Source organism: Puma concolor, chromosome E4 (genome assembly GCF_028749965.1).
Source record: "Puma concolor isolate L17-30 chromosome E4, mPumCon1.1.hap2, whole genome shotgun sequence".
Taxonomy (NCBI): Eukaryota; Metazoa; Chordata; class Mammalia; order Carnivora; family Felidae; genus Puma; species Puma concolor.
The window spans coordinates 50,938,690-50,960,968 of record NC_141683.1 but is presented as its reverse complement, the minus strand read 5'-3'; the positions used below and the strand labels follow the sequence as shown (position 1 = coordinate 50,960,968).

At 39.8% G+C, this 22,279-nt stretch overlaps 1 long non-coding RNA gene across 1 annotated transcript in view; it reads right to left on the bottom strand.

The window, feature by feature from the left end:
* Positions 1 to 22,279, bottom strand: part of LOC147572665 (uncharacterized) — a 416,520-nt gene that overhangs the window by 72,951 nt on the left and 321,290 nt on the right. The window contains exon 7 of the long non-coding RNA XR_015245909.1: positions 7,592 to 7,736. This is a non-coding gene — a long non-coding RNA (uncharacterized LOC147572665). The remainder of the gene's footprint in view (positions 1 to 7,591; positions 7,737 to 22,279) is intronic.

Sequence of the window (22,279 nt, the reverse complement as noted above, 5' to 3'; positions counted from 1 at the left end):
TAAAATACGACAGACTGCTTTCGGCTCCCAGTCCTTGCACATATTGTTCCCTCTTCGAGGACAACACTCTCTCCGCCCCCACGTCATCTAAGACTTACTCATCATTCTAAATTCAGCTGGAGCATCACCTCTTCCAAGAAACCTTTCTTGAGCTTCCTAATCTGATATAGATGCTCCTCTTCTGTGCTTCGAGCCTTGTTACCGCTGTCACGGCTTTGCCACATTATGCCGAAATGGGTGATGTATTAGCCTGTCTCTGCCACCTCTCTGTACGACTGTGTCTGATTCGACTCTCTTGGTGTCAAGCACAAAGCGAAAGCTGGCTAATTGTTTTTTCAGTGGGTGAATGAATGAAGGAACAAATCAGGTTATCTGTACTTGGCTCTCTTTAGACATTATGTGGTCTAGGGCTCACTCCTGGGGAACTGCAAGGTGATGAACTAATTGTTGCCAGCAATTCCCCACCACCAATTCCCTACCTCTTGGGTTCATCCAGTACATTCTGCCTCTTAGTTAGACACATGCCTGGACTTACTCTTGACAAGTACATCACATAACTTCTCCCAAATCATCCCTTCCTTCTTTGCCTTTAAAACTCGCATTTTTAAAGACTATGCTTTCAGGGATCATTTCTATAGTTCGTATAAAACTCCCATTTTTCAATGTCCTCAGATAAAGAGAGAAAACTGACAGTAATATCATTTACAGTATTTACAATGAAATGGGAACAGCTGAAAATAATAACCTCTTACAATTACATGGTACTTGACAGTATACGAAACTCTCACCATTGTTACCTTTATCTTCCTAATAATCCCTGTGAAGTGGGCCACAGTTACTCCCATTTCATTTTAAACCTGAGAGAACTTCAGCTCACAGAAGTTTTGTAACTGTCAGAATCACATAAGCAATAAGCAGAAGTTTAATTTAGATTATTTAAAATTTTTTTGCCATTTCATTTTTCTAAAGATTATTCTTGGATAGGTAAGCAAAACCTCAAGCCTAGAAGGAAAAAAGCATTACTAACCATGGAGCTAGAAAACAGACAAAAGGATCTCTCTAAATCCCCCAATAACACTGTTTGGTCTGCTGTCTCTCCCTCTCTGCCTATGGCTGGCCAGGGCTAGTTGGAGGCAGAATGGTAACAGGTTCTAGACTCTGATTCTATATGTAATAAGAGTTAGTCTAGAAGCAATGTCCATTGCATAACAGATGCTGGAAACTCTTTACAAAACCACATTAATATGGTCATTTAGTGGTCATGGCCAATGCCCTGAGGTCCTTGGTCTGCTCATCAAGAACCCTCAGCTTCTCAGCACAGATACATTTCTCCCAGAGCCCGCATCCAGGCCACAGTGGTCTGCTTGACAGATCTGCTGGGAGGCCTTCCTCACCCCCAGGGCAAACACACGTGCAGCAGGAACCAGGGGCTCCAGAGTAACGGAGTGAGCGGAAGAGGAGAAAGGAGAGAAGAAACAGAAAGGGGAAGCTGAAAAACTCTAAGAAGAGTTCCAGACTATAATCAGTAGCTCTGCAACAAAGTTACATGATTGATTACAAAGGTTATCACCCACATCTGTCCAAAGACCCTGAACAACTTCAGGACAGTCTGTTGTTCATCTCTTTGTTTATTTGCTTATAATTTCCCTAGACCCTGTTGCAGATTAGGTTCTCAGGAAACCTGAGCATGCAGAATGTTTATTAGGAAGTGCCCTTGGGACAACAGTGGAAAGAAGGCGAGCAAGCTGGATTGGGAGAGGGAGAAACTGAGTTCTGATGATGGTTTGAACAAGCACCTCAGACTACTTGTGGAGGAGTTGTGCAGCTAGAATGACCCATCAGAGTACTCCACACTGGGATGGAATGGCTGAGCCTTTGGACTGTTTCTTCTGTCAGCTGGTGAATGTGGAATGCTTCAGAAAGTTCACTGCTTTGAGAAAAGTGGCTTCTGAAGCTCAGAAAGTCTCTGAAGAGACTGACACCTGCAGCTTCTCACAGCACTCTCTGCTACTAGTGCAACAAGGCACTCCTTGGAGAAATCGGGAGGGCATGTACCCATATCCAGTACAGTCCACCTCTTCTATCACTTGGTCAACTTTTCATATGCTTTTCTGTGCAACTCAACTTTTCATATGCTTTTCTGTGCAACAACTTCTCTAGCATTTCAGTGGGCATTTCTTCCTGTGGGAAATTTAGAAGTGAACTTTAGTGGCCGATCCAGGATGAGGCAAGCAAAACAACAAGGGCACAAAATTTAAGCGGGGGTTTGTACACACATAAGTGTCTCCTTAAATTTTGCATCCCAGATGCCTCATTCTTTTGTTTTTGGGTAGCTTTATTTATTTCTAATTCACACACCACAAAAATTCAACCTCTCAAAGTGAACACCTCAGTGGTTTTTAATTTTTGTGTTTAGTTTTTAGTATTTGTGAAGGCACATGTTTTAATTTTTATTGAACCTATGAGTGGAATTTCTGGGTCATCTTGTAACTCTAAATTTAGCTTTATGAGGAACCATTAGACCATATTCCAAGGTGGTTGCACCATTTTACATTTCCAAAAGCAATATGGAAGGATTCTAATTTTCCCACAATCTCACCAACACTTGCTATTATCCACCTTTTTTATTATAGCCATTGCATTTCTTGAATGACTAATGATGTTGAGCATCATTTCATGTACCCATAGGTCAATTTCACTGGTGAAATTTCTGCTCAAATTTTTTGCCTACTTTTAAATCATGTTGTTTTTTAATTGTTGAATTGTAAAAGTCCTTCATATATTCTAGAGACTAAACCCTTACCAGTTATATGATATGCAAATATTTTCTCCCATTATACGGATTCATTTCACTTTCTCAATGGTGTCCTTTAAAGCACAAATATTTGTTTTGTTTTAATTTTAATGAGGTCCAATATATCTATTTTTTTTTTGGTAGCTTTTGTTTGGTGTCATGTCTTAGATACCACTGCCTAATCCAAGGTCATGATGAGTGACATCTATTTTCTTCTAAGAGTTTTATAGTTTTAGCTCTTAAATTTAGGTATCACCTACATTTTGAGATAATTTTTGTATTAAGGTAATGCTGGCCTCGTAGAATGAGTTGAGAAGTATCCCTGCCTCTTTTAATTTTTTGGAAGATTTTTTGAAGGTTTGTTGTTAATTCTTTTTTCAATACTTTTTAGAATTCAGCAGTGAAGCCACCTGGTCCTGGACTTTAATTGTTTTTTTTTTTTTTCTAACTTAATCTCACTACTTGTTTTATGTCTATTCATATTTTCTACTTCTTCTTCAGTGTCATTAGTTGTTATATTTCTTGGAATTTACCCATTTTATCTAGGTTATTTAACTTGTTAGTATACAATTATTTATTCTAGTCTCTCATAAGCTTTTTTTACTTCTGTGAGGTTGGTAGTGATGTCCCATATATCATTCCTGATTCTAGCAAATTTAGTCTTCTTTTTTTAACTTGGTCAGTCTAGCTAAAGATAAGTCAATTTTCTTGATCTTTTCAAATAGCCAACTTTCTATTGTATTCATTTTCTCTCCTGCTTTTCTGTTCTGTATTTATTTCCACTCTAGTCTTTATTATTTCTTTCTTTCCATTTGCCTTTGGGTTTAGTATGCGCTTCTTTTTCTAGCATTTTAAGGTGAAAGTTAGCATATCAGAAGATGTTTCTCAGAAGTAATATAATTCTTCACTGCAGATAGCATGGCCCTAAATCCAGAAATCCAAATTATCTTGTGATTCTCTCGTTGCATCTTGTCATAAACTCCACATGACATCTTTCTCATCACTGATATTTCTAATATGATAAAGTCTGCTGTATTATATGACCTATGTGGCAGGCTGCGTGGCTCATAGCCTGGACCTGTTGAAGAACCCTTTCCTGTGCTGAGCCCTATTCAAAGCTGGCAGCCTTTGTATCGCCTGCTATATGAATGAAGCAATATTCTCAGATGTGAAATATACTTCTTCCAGGATCATAAAAGAGTTATAGGTCTTTGCTTTCTTCTTTGTGATGGGGAGAAGCAAGATGCAATATTTTGCATTAATTTTGGAGGGAAGCTCCTAAAATGCCCCTGATCATTGGACTCACACAAATTTTACTGATATTGTAGGCCCCTCTTTCACCTTCTTGAAAGCATGTCTTACCAAGATTTCCAACATGCTAGTTAGTTCTTGCTTATTAAAGCAAATTAGCTTAATGTCCTTGATATAGTATATCAATGAGATGGTCTTTGATGTATCCACATGACCCAAATCTCTTTGGTTTGTATTATGACAGAAAACAGAAAACATAACATGGCCCTAGGGGTAAAATGCAAATATATATTGCTGTCCAATCCACAGAAATGCAAACAATTTCTGATTTTCTTTTCCAAACAGGGATAGGAAAGCAAACATTCACCAAATCAATGGACATATTTTGTATACTTGAGGCCATGTTAGCCTCTTTTATCAAGAGATACCTCATTTGGCATGGTAGTTGTAATAGAGGTTACAACTTGGTTGAATTTGTGGTAGGATCAGTCTGGTTTTTCTACAGGTAGCAGACCAGGAATGTAAATGCAGATATGATGGGGACCACCACTCCTGATTCCTTTGTATTGTTTATGGTAGCACTAACTTCTATTCCACCCAATCCTGGAATGTAGAATTTTTAACTTACTATCTTGTCCAAAGGTAGGGAAGTTTAGGCATTTGCACTTGAGCTTCCCCATTATTATAGATAGTTCTTACCCCACTGGTCAAAAACACAATGAGGAGGTTGTACCAATTACCAAGTATTTCTAGTCCAATTATAGTTTGGGGGACTGGGAAAATTACCACAGGGTGATTCACAAACCAAGAAACATACAATAAGCTAGACCTTTGTCAAAGTCCATGTTTTACCCTGACCCCATAAGTCTCTATTTTAAGAGAACTACAAAAATATTTCATGTCTTCAGATGTCAATGTTAACTTCAACACTATGTCCAACAGTCCTTGACATAGTATTCCCTTTTCACAATGCCCTGAGTAAATTGTTATACATCTTTTTTTGGGAAGAACTGGAAGAATCATTACTGCGTACATTGCCATGGTGTTGTAGTCTTTTGTTCCAGAGGCTTTGTTTCCCCTTTAAACAAGTTAGAGATCCAAAAACTGGCTCAGATCCAGAAAATGGGCAAGAACCATGACTTTTTATTGGGATGACTGCCCTCAGCCTCTTGATGATCCATCCTTGATAACCTCTGATGATACAAATTGAATAATATCTTTGGGGCATACACATCTATTCTGCCCCTAGGGATACCACAGTCTGTTAACAATTCACAACTCTCTATAGATAACATCTTCTTGGCTGCCATTTCAACCTTGCAGTTCTTTATGAAAATTATATCCACCCAGCTTCTGACAGTTAAGTGCTGCTAGCTGGCCTCGATTGTGTTAGGAATCCAATCAGACCATTGCTATCAGGGAGCTTTGTTCTGTAATAATTTCTCCTATCATTAGCCATGGCCTATAAAGGAGAGGCATCACAGGACTTCTTGATGGTGTTGACTCTCTCATCAGAACTTTCCTTGGGGCCTTGGTAAATCTTCTGGGTCTTCCCATGGCACATAATCATCTGGTGAGGTTTTTAGCTTTACATAGTACATCCATTTTAGCATGCTATTTCCCGGAGTCTTTGGATAATTTCCTCCATCTTTTTCCATGGAAATTCTGCCATTTCAGCCTTACTCAGTGTGGGCTACTAATTTTTAATGCTTCCAGACTTTGTAAAAAGTCTGCCATATCTCTGGAGTCTTTGGTAGGGTATTTAATCCTGTGTCTCTGAAGAATACTCCTAATTCAAATAAAAATCCCCCTTATCTACCCATATATTTTAGTCCCCTTGCCCTAGGAATCCAGTCCTACATATACTCTACCAGCTCCTGCAAGTATTTTCTGGCTAATTCTGAAGCTCCCTTAAAAGTATAGTCTCTCCACTATAAATGCTGGAGAGGATGTGGAGAAAACAGGAACCCTCTTGCACTGTTGGTGGGAATGCAAACTGGTGCAGCCGCTCTGGAAAACAGTGTGGAGGTTCCTCAAAAAATTAAAAATAGATCTACCCTATGACACAGCAATAGCACTGCTAGGAATTTACCCAAGGGATACAGGAGTGCTGATGCATAGGGGCACCTGTACCCCAATGTTTATAGCAGCACTCTCAACAATAGCCAAATTATGGAAAGAGCCTAAATGTCCATCAACTGACGAATGGATAAAGAAGATGTGGTTTATATATACAATGGACTACTACCTGGCAATGAGAAAGAATGAAATCTGGCCATTTGTAGCAACGTGGATGGAACTGGAGAGTGTTATGCTAAGTGAAATAAATCAGGCAGAGAAAGACAGATATCATATGTTTTCACTCATATGTGGATCCTGAGAAACTTAACAGAAGACCAGGGGGGAGGGGAAAGGGGGAAAAAGGTTACAGAGAGGGAAGGAGGCAAACCATAAGAGACTCTTAAATACTGAGAACAAACTGAGGGTTGATGAGGGGTGGGGGAGAGGGGAAAATGGGTGATGGGCATTGAGGCACCTGTTGGGATGAGCACTGGGTGTTGTATGGAAACCAATTTGACCATAAATTACATATAAAAAAAAGTATAGTCTCTCCTTCCCTTGCAGGCCCTGAACACTTCTGGCTGTGAGTTATAGGTCTAGGGGCCAGGAGGGGAGATGAGGCAGATCCTGATGGGAGTATACATTGTTTCTCAAGGGACAGGTCTTTGCATTTTCTTCAAGCAAGCAAGGGAATATGTTAGCTCTTAGTGGGGATTGTTGGGCTACTTCCATAGGCTCAAAGAGTTCAGAAGAACCTAGAAGTTTAAGATTATTATCATACTGATATCCAGCTATCCCTATCCAATGTGTTAGTGTCCTCTTCTTTCCTAACCAGAGCCCTGAACTCAATAGATCCCCCTTGACAGGGAGTTTAACCTTCTTTGGAGCTCCGTTACTACACTGAGTAAGTCCTGGTTTGGCCCCATACCTCTTTCTGCCCTCCCACCACCTGAGATGACAGCCTCTTTGTAGTGTGTCAAAAAGGTCTTGTGGGTTTCACGTTTGGTTTCCCAGTTTCTTGTTAATCATTCTAACTCTCTCTCTCTTTTTTTTTCTTTTACTTGAGCAGTGGTCAGCAAACTTTTTCTTTATAGGGATAGATAGCACATAGCACCAATCATTTTAGGCTATGAGGCCATAAAATTGCTACCACAACTATTCAACTTGCCTTTGTAGTAAAAGCACAGTTATAAACAATACACAGGATGAGTATGGATGTATTCTAATCAAACTTTATAAAAAGAAGCAATGGGCAGAATTTCATCAATGGGTCATGGTTTGCTACCCTGTAGTTTAGTGGGTCAATTAAGCTTAGCAATAGCCACTCAATTCCATTGTTATTCTGGTTCCAATTTCTCCAACCCTTAATACATAGCATTCCTTTCCACTGGTATACCACCCCACCCTAGTGAAACTTTGAATAACTGAACTTCCTCCTTGTGTCAGAAGCTATCTGTGATCTTTTATTGAGAGAATTCTCCTTACCAAATGGGAAATAGTCATCTGGCTCCAAAATTCCATCTTAATACTTGCTTTCTTGGACCCCCGGGCACCAACCACCACTGGCTGAGTTCTCTGGGAAGCAGACTAGGATGGAGGTCAGTATGGAGGATACTGATTAGGGAAGTACCTGTGGGAGAAAAAAAGAAAGAAGACTGGGTAGAGGGAGAAGCTGAGCTACAACACAAACCCAAAAGACAGCCTTGGCCAATCTCATGAAGAACTCTGGTGCTAAAATGCCCCAACAGAGTTGTCCTGCATTGGCCTGAAGTGGCTGAGCCTTTTTCCTCCCACTTCTATCAGTCTTTAGATGTAGGTCACTTCAGGAAGATGTGGCCTTTGACAAGAGGCTCTCTGCAGCTAATCCAATCCCTTAATGGACTGAGAGCTGAAAGCTGTCTGCAGAGAGCGTTCCCTGCAGCGGGGGCAACAATTTCTTCTTTGAAGGAGGACTGGGAAGTGCACTTCTAAGTATATCATAGGTCTCCAAACTTGGCCCTCTTGCCCACCAATCTTCCCCTTCCTGCTCTGCCCATCTGTGTCAGTCCCTCACCAGCCACACGGGCTTTGCTCCTACCTCTTTACTCATTCTGGCTGCAGTACTTTTCATGGTACCTTTCACGAGGTCTGCACCCCATGGTTTTTTTTTCTTCTTTTGCTGACCAGTGCTCATTCTGTCTGGCTCCCACCACTGATTTTCTGCTTTTCTCAGAATCAAAGCTTTCCTCAACAACGATTTGCAGTGTTGTCTCTGCTGCCACTCCCGTTATGTTTCTGAGCATGGTGAGTGGGCAAGCACTTTTAACAATATTAATGCTTGTCCTCAAGAGCAAATAATTACAGACTTACTGGGGGTGGGAACAAAAACCAGCAGACAAATTAATTCAAAGTTTTGCTCTAAAGGGTCAGACAGGTGAATGTCTCCTGTTGAGTGGGACCCACAGAAGCATCCAGAGGAGACTGGGGAGCACTCAGCCCAGGCTAGTTTGTCTGGGGTCCCGGAGCTAGTCCTCCCCTCTTGTCAGTCCATCTGTGTGTTGAGGAACAGAGCTTTTCACTTCTGCTTCTGTCCCCTGGGGGTTTCATGACCATGAATGATGCATGTTCTTTTGAAAATGTGATAAATAATATTACTTTGAGAAAATGGAAAATATCATAGAGGGGGAAGGAACAGACATGCAGGACAAAACTACAGAAGATGAGTTAGGCTTGAGATATGGAGGAAAAAATCAAGGTGAAGTAACAAATGAAGTGAAGAAAGTAGAATAGATAAGAAATAAAAGTGTGGGCAAGGACACCAAGGAAAGAAGCAGAAGAAGAGAAAGAGGAGGAAGCGGATGGAGAGGGGGAGAAGCAGGACTTCCAGGAAGAGGAAGAAGAGAAGAGGGAGGAAAGGGGATCAGGGAACACCAGGCTGAGCTCTAAACTTCACAGAGAACGGCATACTCCCTTTGATAAGCCGTATCACACACAGACTGAGCATAGTCTCATCATAGAAATGAAACTGACAATCTAGAAAGTGAAGGTAGGTAAAGAAGCCAAGATCTGAGACAGAATTTCTTCAACTAGAACCCTGATATGCCCTTTATTTGTCAAATACAGTTTGTTGGCTGGGATACACAGTTCTCCCCAGAGTCCAGAAGGAGACCCTGAAATAAGTTCCTAGAGCAGTCAGAAAACAAACTCCAGCTCCCAATAAAGAACAGAAAGCACAGAGGCAGAAAATTACGCATGTAGATAGATCCAGGTCAGGTTCTCTGGTTTCCCATGCCACTCACCCCACCATCTGAGCTTCTGTTGGGAAACCCAACCATAACCAGAAATTCTTTTTAAGGTCGGGAGAGAGTTGCACATTACCTTCGTCTGCAGATTTAACACTCAAAGAATGCCATAAGAAACTTAAGATAACTGGGATTGTTTCTTAAATATAGCTTTATTGTGCTCCACTCCCCTGCCAGCAGTAAAGTGGACTCCTTAAATAGGCCTTATAAAAGCAGATTATAAAAGCAAACATCCAAGAGAAGCAAACATTTAAGCACCCCACCTGCTGTACACGCCAGTCGCCAAGGACCTCTGAATGTGCATGCTGGAAACAAGCACAGATTTTATATTCACTTTGCCTCAATTATACAGGTATCATGCTCCCAGTCAATCTCCTTCACCTTTGGCAGTAATTATTCCCCATCTCAGCGTTTACCCTCTTCTTCTCTTTCCTCATGTATAATAGTTTTAGCCCTCCAGGGTGTAATCATTTCTTTGATCCAGAGAACAGAATCAAATTTGGTTTTATAAAGAATCTTTCCTGGCTATAGTGCAGAACACTTGAAAAGGCAATGCTGATGCACAATGGTGAGTGGGAGAAAGGTTTGAACACCCACTTTTCTGTGTTTACTTAGGGATAAAGGCCTACCTGACCCATTTTTACCCAGTTGTTGGGGATCTGAGCACACCACTATAAGATACATGTGAACCCCTAAATGATTCTCAAACCAAGGAAATGGACTGTCCTTTCCCGGCAGTGTCTAAAAAGTAGACACTTCTTGTCTACTTCATTTACAAGGTCCTTGAAGTTCATGAGTTTGTGTAAAGAAATGGGGTGAGGTGGAAAGGAGGGTGTTTAAATCTCTCTGACATGGGAAGAAACACTGAGGCTGAGAAAGTCCCGAGGGCAGTATATACTGAGAAGTAATCTTAACATTCCCACTTATTAAATGCCCGTATGGGCCAGGTACATTACATAAATTATCTCTATTCAACGTATGAGGCAAAAGCCAAAACCAGGTTTAAATCTTAGCTCCACCTATTATCAGTTGTTATGACCTTGACGAATTAGTTTGCCTCTCTGTACCTTGGGTGTCTCATCTGTCAATAGGAATAATAACACCTACCTTATAGAATAATTGAGAAGGATTAGTGCTGGGTAATGGAAAATGTTTACTACATGGTAACCACCATTATCACCTTCAATCCAACTCTGCATTTTATTACAAATAAGAAAATTGAGGCTCTAGAGTTTAAATAACTTGTTCAAGGACATACAGCCAAAGAAGAGCAGACCTGGGATTTGAGCCCAACTCTGCATGACTCTTTCCACTGTGTAATGACATCTCAGAGCACCCAAGATAGTATCCATGGCAACAGCAGAGTGACTTCGGTGATGCTTTTTCTAGTTATCAGCAATACACCAGTTCAACTTCTGGGTGTAAACATCTCCCATCCTCTATTCCTGCCTGTTCAGTGCCTGGCTTAGCTTATTGAACTGACCTCCAGAAGGTTTATTTTGGTCCAGTAAGGAAAATACACCAGTAAAAAATGAATGATGGATAATTTTCTATCTTATAATAGAAAAACATTAGACATTAAACATTAGAGAAAGACCATAAAATGTATGCCCAGTATCACTCTGCCTGACCATTTCCCTCTTCCAAATCTTCTTTTTATACATTCATTCAACTAATATTTATTGAGCACTTATCACATGTCAGGCACTATTCTAATGCTGGGAATGTAGCCATAAACAAGAAGACAAGGCCCTTGCCCTCCAAACTAACAGGAATCATTGTAAAGACATCCTAACTGAATTATCAAGATGGAAAGGAAGCTTAAAGATCATTTTGTCAACATCATACCATCTAAGAATGTCTTCAATAAAAAATACATAATTATAATAATTGAAGAAACACATAATTGAACTAATTACATGAGTTAAATGAGAAAGAAAGAAGGGTCAGAGATTTTAATAGCACCATGATGGACAGATTTAGTTAATTAGATAAAGCATCCTTTTTACACTAATTCTTCCCAAAATGGGCTTGCCAGTCAGAGCTTGCCACACTCATAATCCCTTCTAAGGAAAATTGTCTACCCACAGCCTTTTCCTAATGAAAATGGTCATAGGGTGTCTTATAAACAAGGGTTGGCCACGCATTGGACACCACAGAAACCTGACACAACTGTGGTCAGTCACTGGTCACCACCCATCTGATACTCTCAGAAAAAAAAAAAAAAAACCTACATAATAGAGGTAATACAATTTTCTAGGAAATCTAGTATCTTTCTCCAGAGTTAGAAGAGGGGAAAATAGATAGAATATATTAGCAATAGGGCTTTAGAATATAAACTCATTAGTTCTTAAAACAACCAATGAGGTATCACTATTGCCTCCATTTTACAGATGAGAAGACTGAAGTTGGGTAACATGCACAATTAGTAAGGAATAGAATTAGGTGTTTTAACTAGGTATTTTAACTCCAGAATCTGTCTAGTCACTTTGGATATCCCAAGAGTTGATGGGCAATGAGAAAAGACACAAGGAGAAGCATAAACAGAAAGTACCGGACACTTGTTAACGGTGTTAGGGCAGAACTGTAGATTCTTACTCCCAGGGGAGCACTAGAGAGGACTCTAGTGCTTAGCACTACCTAGGAATGTGGATTCCCATGAGCATACTGTCTTCTCTACTGTCACATGTGCCCTTTCAAGAAACGTCCACTACGAATATGACTTGAGCAAGTTTCCTGCAGCCCAAATACCCAACATTCTTTTTCAACTCTGAGTTCCCCATACATAGAATTCTATTAAAAATTTTTTGTTTGTTTATTTATTTATTTTAATATATGAAACTTATTGTCAAATTGCAGAATTTGTAAGTCACGTCTTTTGCAACAACACTAGATCTTTTGCTTTTAAATTTCTTTCTTGTTTTTTTTTTTTTTTTTGTTTTTTTTTCTAGCCAATACAAACCGTGAATTGCTCTTGGTGAGGAAATCTAGGCAAAAGAGTACCTGGAGGTTCACTGGCCACCTGGACCTCTATCTCCTCTGTCTTTGGTACATGGAGATGTGGCTGCTAACTAAATCTGGTAAGGACACTGGGCATCATTCCATAGGAAACCTCAGCTAGTCAAACTTGCCATGCCTCACATGTTTGTCACTCTTGGACAAAGAGAAAGATGTAAGTCTTCCGGGTATCTCTCTGTTCTTCATCTCACATTCCATGTTGCTTTGTCTATTCCAGGCTCTTCCCTATACTTTGAGACTGCCCTCTGGAGTTCTCATTCCTTATAAGTGAACTGCAGCTAAGTTCAGTAAAACCTTAGTTTGTGAGCATAATTCGTTCTGGAAACATGCTGTAATCCAAAGCACTTGTCTATCAAAGTGAATTGCCCCATAAGAAGCAATGGGAACTCCGATGATTCGTTCCACAATGCAAAAATATTAATATAAAATGATTATAATAGTGTAATATAATGCAAAATAAAGAAAATACAAAATATAATGAAAAATAAATTAACCTGCACTGACCTTTAAAAACCTTTGTGGCTGGTGTGAGGGAGGCATATTGTATACGACGACTTTCACTATCACTAATGGAATCACTGCTATCTACTGGCTCAATGGAATCTTTTTTTGCATGGGGGCTACTGTGTACACTCACATGGATGTTGACAACAGTACGGTATTAATAAACTCTTGTCATACAAAACAGATGAACATAAGGGAAGGGAAACAAAAATAATATAAAAACAGGGAGGGGGACAAAACAGAAGAGACTCATAAATATGGAGAAAAAACTGAGGATTGCTGGAGGGGTTGTGGGAGGAGGGGATGAGCTAAATGGGTAAGGGGCATTAAAGAATCTACTCCTGAAATCATTGTTGCACTATATGCTAATTTGGATGTAACTTTTAAAAAATAAAAACTAAAATAAAAAAATAAACCTTTGTCACATACTGTATTTAATATGACTGGCAATAAGGCAGCAGAAGAAAGGTCTGCAGGAAGCCTTACCTAGAATGAAGCAAAGCATTCCTAAGCTTACTCTTGTACAGAAAAGCATAGGACCGTCCATAGGTGCTTTGAAGTGACAAAAAATACACTAGTAACCAGTTGTCGGCAACTTCCAACGTTCTGAAAAATCACCAAACACTGAGGCCTGAGACCAAGCATCCAAGCATGTGAGATGATCACCCACAATCCCACAGTGAGAGAGAGAGAAGAACGATTGGCTCAGTGGTGATCGTGTGATATTCTGTATCATGTACTACTCATATTGTAAGATATCATTTGTTTATCAAGTTAAAATTTATTATAAATGTTTGCTCATCTTGTAGAACACTCACAGAACAAGTTACTCACAAACAAAGGTTTTCATGCATGTCCCTTCCTTCATATATAAAATAGGTCAATTAAATGGTAACCTCTTCATCCTCTTCGTTCTACCTTCTAAGCCCCCTTATTGCTAATCTTTATACACACAGTCTACATATATATACAACCTGCTCCAACTCCCTTCAAAAATTCTTTTCAGGGGCACCTGGGTGGCTCAGTCACTTTAGTGTTGACTTCAGCTCAGGTCATGATCTTATAGTTCGTGGGTTCGAGCCCTACATTGGGCTCTGAGCTGACAGCTCAGATTCTTTGTCTTCCTCCCTCTCTCTCTCTCTCTCTGTCCCTCTCTCACTTGTACTCTCTCTCTCATGAAAATAAATAAACATTAAAAAAATTTTAAATATATTTTCAGATTCTTTATTAGCTCAGAGTGGTCCACAGGTAATACCCACTATTTGTCTTTTTGCAAAAAGTATAGCTGCTTAGATAAAGGAAAATCTGAAGTTAGAATTTCATTTGTGCTAAAATAGGGGAGGATTCTGGGGTGGCAAGGTACCCTGAAGACAACCACCTCTCTTACTTACCATAATTGACTTTGATATTAGACCTGGATACAAATTAGTCTAACAGAAGATGAGAAACATTTATGGCTTGCAAGACTAGAACAAACTTTATGTATCATCCCTGATTAGAATAGGAGTATATCTTTATCCTGTATGTCAATAGGATGGTGATATGGGATCTCCTCAGGCAATACAATGATGTTATTAGCAAGGAGAATGAAAACATGTAAATAACAACTCCATGTTATTTTTTATATTTAACTTAAAAGAAAAAAAGCAGTGGAAGTTTTCTCCTTCAAATTTTCCTTGTTTTTTTCTTTCATAGTAAAGATGACAACCTTGCAAAGTTTGAAGCTTATAGCTTTAGACATTTCTGAGTTACACAATCACAAGAAAGAGATTGAAGTATTTTATTTGAGAGGGGGACTTGGAGGGGGGAAAAAAAGCCTGTGTGGTCTTAGAGGCAGAGAAGCTTGTGAAATGGTATCAAACTTTTGAAAAAGAAAAAAAAAAAAAACTCACTTCAGGATGAGCCATGAAGCATGGCCATTTCCAGGTTAACTGTTTTTGTGTTGAGAAAGATGAATATCCTGAAATGTCAGAGGAGAAATGGCACATGTGTCATAATTACATGGAGTTTCTGTATTATTCAGGGTCCACATCTACAGTTAGCTCCCCCTGACTCTAGCAATAGTCAGTCACACAAAAACACTGATTTCTAGAGAATAAATGTTTACAACATCTCCTGTATGATCCTCAAGTTAACTCTTGGATATGGATCCAGACCCCACCAAGATTAGATGACACATAAGTGTTAAATGGCACAGCCAAGAGTGAAATCCAGATTTTCTGAAGTCGTAAATTCATTTCAATAGGCCATAAAAGAATGGGTGTGCTAATCGATTAGGCTAAGTCACTGCATCACCGAAGCAAGATGCTACTCCGCATCTATCTCCCATCACCATCGGGTTGTAAAACTCAAAGCACATTTTTGGCCCACTAGAGAGAGACAAGAAAACCAAGACTCCTCTCGATGATAGCATAACTACCGTTAGTTTGTTCTACTCTGGACCAGAGAGAAAAGATCAATAGCTCTCAAATGGAACACTGAATCCAATGACATTAGTTTCTCCATGACACTTCTTAATTTTTTAAGTAAACTTGTAAACGCTAGAAAAAAATGTTGCATTCTATCACTAATCAAACATTATGAAGTTCCAGCTATGTCTTGTCCTAAGTTCTGGGAATATAAAGAAGAATAAAAGGTGTCTGATCTAAGATGACTTACTAGTATTGTGGAAGAATGAAAGAGTTATTACACAATACAAATGTAATAAAACAGAATGGAGAAAGTACACAAGGAAGACTCTGCCACTGGGAGTCAGAGAAGTCTTTATAGAGGTGATATTTAAGTTTACGCTTGAAAGATGACTAGGAGAAAAGAGGTGAATTGCATTCTAGGAATTAGCTCTTTTTGCTATTTTGAATTGTGTTCAGAGCCAAGTGTAAGAAGTGGGGAGGGGCGACTTCCGAGATTATGCAGCATGTTGTATGTTTCCAATGGTTGTCCTCTGGGTCATAATACTGGTTGGCTCTAGATTTATTAATTATATAAGTTTTGACCATGGCTTCAGGTTTTAAAGACCCAGACTTTGCCTTCATCTACAGAGGGACAGTGGAGTTTACTTTGTTCCAGGTTTACTGAAACAAAATTGACATACAACATTGTGCAAGTTGAAGGTGGATGATGCCTTGATTCGGTATACTAGATATACTGCAAAATGTTTACCACTATACTGCTAGCTAACACCTCTGACATGTCACATAATTACCGTTTCTTTTTCATAATAAGAAAATTTAAGATCTACTTTCTTAGCAACTGTCAAATGTATGACACAGTATTATTAACCATAATCACCATGTTATACATTAGATTCCCAAGAAGGTAGATTTTATCAATGGACATTTTTATTTCATGAAAGACACAGTATCTTCTTGGATTAAGGACTTGAAAAAAAAGTCTCAAAAAAAGGCCTATATCTGAATAGTCCCAAAGAATCAAGTTTGAGCAGAAAAGAAACTTAAGTTGTTGTTGTTTTTAATTTTTAATTTTGTTTTATTTTTTGAGAGCAAGAGAGCAGGAGTGGGACAAAGGGAAAGGGAGGGAGAGAATCCCAAGCAGGCCCCATGCCCAGCGTGGAGCCCGATGCAGGGCTTGATCTTACTGTCGTGAGATCATGACCTGAGCCAAAATTAAGAGTCAGATGCTTAACTGACTGAGCCACCCAGGGACCCCTAATTTGCTTTAAAAATACGCATTATTTTATTATCATATCAGGAGCTCTCAGAGAAAGGAAGAAAAGCTTTCCTTAGGAGATCTTAGAGGAATACATAAACCAAACCAAATAAGAAAAGAAAATCTTGGGGCCAATGGACAGATATAAAAGGGAAAAACAGATGTTCCAGGGTCAAGTGGCTCCAAAAGAGAGGATTCAGAAAGGTGAAGGGATGTTTTACTTGTTCTATGTGCAAAAGGATCGTTCTAGTCCAAAGAAATTCCACAGAACAAGAGAGCAAGGGCCTAGTCTGACCAGTAGTGTTTCCCTAAAGGGAGCCTAGATATACAAAATGCTCAATGCCAATGCTCAGATGAAGATGGTCTCTGCTTGTAAGAGCAATTAGGGAAAAACTGTTGAGCGTGGGGACAGTTATATAAAGGGTTTCAGAATAAAAATAGACAACTTTAATAAAGACCAACATAAATACAGCATTAACTGGGGGTGAGTTTCAAGGTCACTTAGTTATTATAGTTGGGGATGCAGTATTGTGATGGTTAATGTGTAACAACCCACTCTCCAGAAAGAAAAAAAAAAAAATAATAGCCTTATTTGTAGTGTTTGCCGATTTCTGAATACTCCCTCCATGGCTGATTTGAAGCCAACATCACTGAACACGGACTTGGGAAGAGATGTGCACAATGAAGCTTCTTGTGAGCCTACGTGAGCCAGCTCCAGCACACCACTGAGGGCAGGCATTTATTGGAGTAGGCTCAAAATTGTGTTAAATCTGGCCTCTAAGGAAATGAGAGGAACAAATAAAACATATTAACAGGGACCTGGAAAAGACAACAAAAGATGGAATCCTGGACTACTTTAGATGTTGGTCAGCTGAGATAATATTTCCTAGATGAGGTTAACCAACTCAGGGTTAAGAAGTTGGATGGGGATTTGCTTGAAAATAGATGATCTTATTGACTAGAACACACGGACTTTTCATGTTTCACTGTAAGGGCTCCCAGAAGAAAAAATATATATATAAGCATAAATTTTTTAAAAGCCAGTGTCTAGGGCTGGACTGATATTCAGCAACAATGCACTGGTTCATAACAACACACCCTTATGCATCAATTAGAATCTCTTTTGATTGGTTGGTGCCTGTGCTATACTGAAGGTTAAATATTGAGTATCACTCCTGTCTAGGCCAGAAATCAAAAAGGAGAAAAGAGAGCACTCAGTCCAGTAAACATCGCCAGCCTTCCATGGGGTAGAGAAGGAAAGGAACTAACTAAAGAAGAAGGTTAAACTGTCAAAGCTTTAGCTAGGACTTTCTAAGGCACAGGGGAACTAGCAAGAAAAAGGAAGCACCAGAGGCATATCCCATTATTGCAGAAAAAAATTATGAGAGAAAGAAACGTTACTTAAGGCCTGTAACATCCAAATGCACAGGAAAAATAAGAATCACATAGCAGATGTGCTTAGGGGCACAGACTTCAGAAATGACAACCACAACTTTAAGTTTAGGAACTTTCCAAGGGTAATGCTCTAGCTAAAAGGGATGTCAGGGCAAGGGTAAAGGCTTTCTCAAAGGATAGTTTCTTATGATTAAACAATGCCCCAGAGAAAGGCAATGGTGGGGCCACTGAGGCACAGGACTGGTAAATATCTGCACACGAAGCCCCAGTTGAGATTATATCTCTAAACAGCCCACATCAACTTTGTCCATGGTGCCAGGTACACAGGCTCCAATGGGAAAAGGCAAAATAAGGGGTTCTGTATATGCAGGGTGGGTCAAAGGGGGTCTCAAATACTGATGGTTGGGACTACCATCACCGCATTAGCGTTCATTTGGAGAATGAACCCTCTCTTTCTGAGAAAGGGGATTGCGTGTATATTTGAGTTTCCCCTCAGCTCTGACAAACCCATGGCCATGAGGGGTTCCTTCAAGGGAACTCTTTTCTGAGCTGGATTCAAATTCATAGGTCAGGGCGTCAACTGAGCGGCATTCTGGAAAAGTTGCAACCACATTTCCTTCCTTTTGCTCTAGATTCTTTCAGATATGTTTAATCTCAATTATAGTCTTCGGTGAAGGCTAGCATCCTCTATGTAATAAATAACTACTCGCTGGCTGTACATATCTGAGAACTTGGCATTCTTGGAAGGGACACAATCCCAGCTCAATTCTAAGTTGGCGATTTCATTCTAAGTTGGTCATCTGGTGACCCAGATGTACTAGGTCAGCCTTTTTCAACGGGTTCACTAAAAAATGAAGACCTAATGAAGATCTACTGCCCTAAAGCATGCAGTGGCAAACTTTATTACAGAGCCAGACAGAACATATTTTAGACTTTGTCGGTATATTGTATATATTTTTAATTTTATGCATATTGCAATGTTTTGACACCTTAAAAAAACTTTTCTGGATGTATTTTCTGGATGCCAATCCCGGAACTAGCCAATTCTTAGAGAAAACGAAGGGCCCAACTGGAAACATTCTTCTGATATGTAAACTACGCACTCTAGAGCCATACTTCCTCTATCGGGCCAGTGCTTCCCAAAAGGCAATATGCTTCCACTTTAATCATCCCAGGTCCAGGAAGCAAACAATTATAGACTAACCCAATGGCCCAAAGCCCACTGAAATTATTCAAACTAACCAATCCTAAACTGTTCATTCTGCTTTGCCTTTCCAGCAGAAACCTAATAAGGCAGTGACCTAAGCACTTCACCCACTCCTGTCTTCTGCCTCTTGAGCACTCTGGTGTCTTTCTCATGTGGCTCCTCTGGTGGCAGCACCTGATCACCTCGTAAAAGAACACAGAACAGTGGGCCATACGTTCTCTGTTCCAACCACTCAACTCTTGCTGTAGCATGAGTGCTGCCACAGACGATACATAAATGCAAGAACAGGCAGTGGGCTGAAGGTGGTCCCAGTACTACTTTGACAAATCTTGCCTAAAGCATCCACAAGGTATGTAATAATTTGGCTGCTCTTCAGTGCATCTAGAATAATATTAGTCGTATCAATCTTGAGAAAACAGTTCCTAAAATCATTTTTCTGTGTTCTATGCTTTAGGCAAGGAACCATACTGGGAAAGGCTGAACTTGATAATGTAGATACCTTGATTCAAACAATCCCATACAAACTCTAAATTGTCTCTCTTAGGAGCACCTGGGTGGCCCAGTTGGTGAAGCATCCAACTCCTGATTTTGGCTCAGGTCATGATCTCATGGTCGTGATATCCAGCCCCACATCAGGCTTCACACTAGGTGTGGAGCCTGCTTGGGATTCTCTCTCTCCCTCCCCACATCCCCACACACCTTCCCTGCTCACCCACACATTCTCTCTCTCTTAAAAAAAAAAGTAAAATAAAATAAAATAAAAAATAAAATGAAATGAAATGAAATGAAATGAAATGAAATGAAATAAAATAAAATAAAATAAAATAAAATAAAATAAAATAAAATAAAATAAAATAAAATAAATCTTGGATTGAGTCCCCCTTCCACAACTCCTGCAGCTCCTTCACACAAACCTACTCCCTGCTTTTGCCTTATCCTAGATACAGAACTTAGCACCTTTCTAAATCCCATCAAAAATCCAATCATCCTAAAATAGGGGCTGGCATCAACAAATGATGAAAGAGAAGTTTTACATACGATCTCTCACTGCAGACCTCTTAAATGTTCCCTCTGGAACATGTCTGTACCTCAAATTCCCCTCTCAGCCATGTCAATCCTGAGGGTCTCTCTGCATATGACTGTACAACTGCCCTTTTGCTTGTCACTACTCCTGGATCTTTCCTTGCCCCAGAAACTTCAACTTTCTTTCCCCTCCATTATGCAAAGCAATTCTTCTTGGCTCCAGGGCTGTACCCTCAACTTCACATAACCAAGCCTATTCTGCACTTCAGAAAAATGAAGACCTTGCTGTTGACAATATTAACCCTGCTTGGAAGCAGGCTGAGTTATATGTGGAAAATAAACCTTCTTGTTGCACAGACATAGTGTGTCAAGTGTTCCAAAATTGTGAGTGTGGGGAGAAAGGCATGCATATTTTTACTGTTAATGTTATCCACAAGCCATGTTGTTTGACCTTGGGACTCAAGCCATATATGCCACCCGTAGTCTAGGATATCCTGACTCCTGAACAAATCTCCCATGCTAGCGAAGGCCTGAATGTTCAAAGTGTATGACTAGGATGCTGATGTTGCTAGAGGAAGAGGTGAGCAAGGGATACTGATGTGATCTAGAAGGCAGAAGATGGATCCTGGATGGGTAACCAAAGAGACAATGATGTTAAGGAGCGTGGGCTGAGGCACCTGGCTAGCTCAGTTGGTACAGCAAATGGCTCTTGACCTCAGGGTTTTGAGTTCAAACCCCATGTTGGGTGTAGAGATTACTTAAAAATGAAACCTTAAAAAAAAGGAGCATGTGCAAACTATGTGAGAGGGAGCAAGCAATCATGTAGGATTCATGCAGGTGCATGATGATACACCATATTTAACCTAAAAGAATAAATTAGAATGGGAGAGAAGTCTGGTTTCATATACCTTTCTGAGATAGTTCCAAAGTTAATAAGCCTCTGAGCGGAAGGAACTCAAAATTGGATGAATGACAAACAACATGATTTCTCTGTGTGTCACTTATTTATGTCATTAATGCCTCTTGTTAACACCCACCCTGCTTCTCCACGTCAATGGCTTCATATCTTACAGCTCTGTATTAACATCCCCTTTTCATTAGAGTTGCTTCTCTGGTAGAGTAGGTTAGGGTTATGATCCTATGGTCTAGCAATAAAGTTCACACCTGCATGCTGTGGAGATAACTTTAGACACAGGAATGCCAAATAACTCTCAACGTGCATAACTAACACTAATTGATTGGTGGTGCCTACTTAGACGTTGTATTGAGAAGAATTCTGAGGTCACGTTGAGGGTAAACAGGCAAAAGTTTTGTCTCCTTCGTTACTCTCAGTGCTGCTGGGCTGCCCCAGGGAACACGGATTTTCAAGGAAGAGTTTGGTAGAATGAAAAATATAAAAAAGCCTGCTTTGTAGAAAGACAAGTCTAGGTTCAAATGCTGACTCTTCTGCTAAGTATCTGCTTTAGGCAAAGAACTTAAAAGACTCTCCGAGTCCAGATACCCTTATTTGTGAAACCAGGATAATAGCACCCACCCACAAAATTTCTAGAAAATAATTTATCACATAATAAAACCCAGCACAGTTCCTGGCACATGGTTAATATTTCAAAGTACATTAGTTCTCCTTCCCGACCACAAAGATATCATGCTCTCTCGTGTAAAAATCTCAAATCTATTAGCTGGTATAAAAATCAACCAGTGGAAGCACGACTGCCAGACTGTAGATCTTTTCAATCTAGGACAGAATGTTACAGAGACCAACATTGACTGTCAACAAGTTTCTCTCTCTTTGAGGGACACAAAATTGCAAAGCAAGGACTTGAAGTGAATAAAAATGTAATTTAATTCACAATCAAATAAAACTCCACAGCTTAGGAATCAGAGAATATTCTTGGAATGGACTCTTTTCAGTACCATAAATTTAACCAACTGAATTCTTTAAGTATCTGCCTTGTCAACCTTTTGAAATGAAGGTTGATTAGGTTCAATGGGAAATCTGCATTTCATCATGAAAATGGAACACAACGTCCTTGGCTTAGCCTCCCAAAGAGTGGCAATTTGGGGCACTATGTGCAAAGC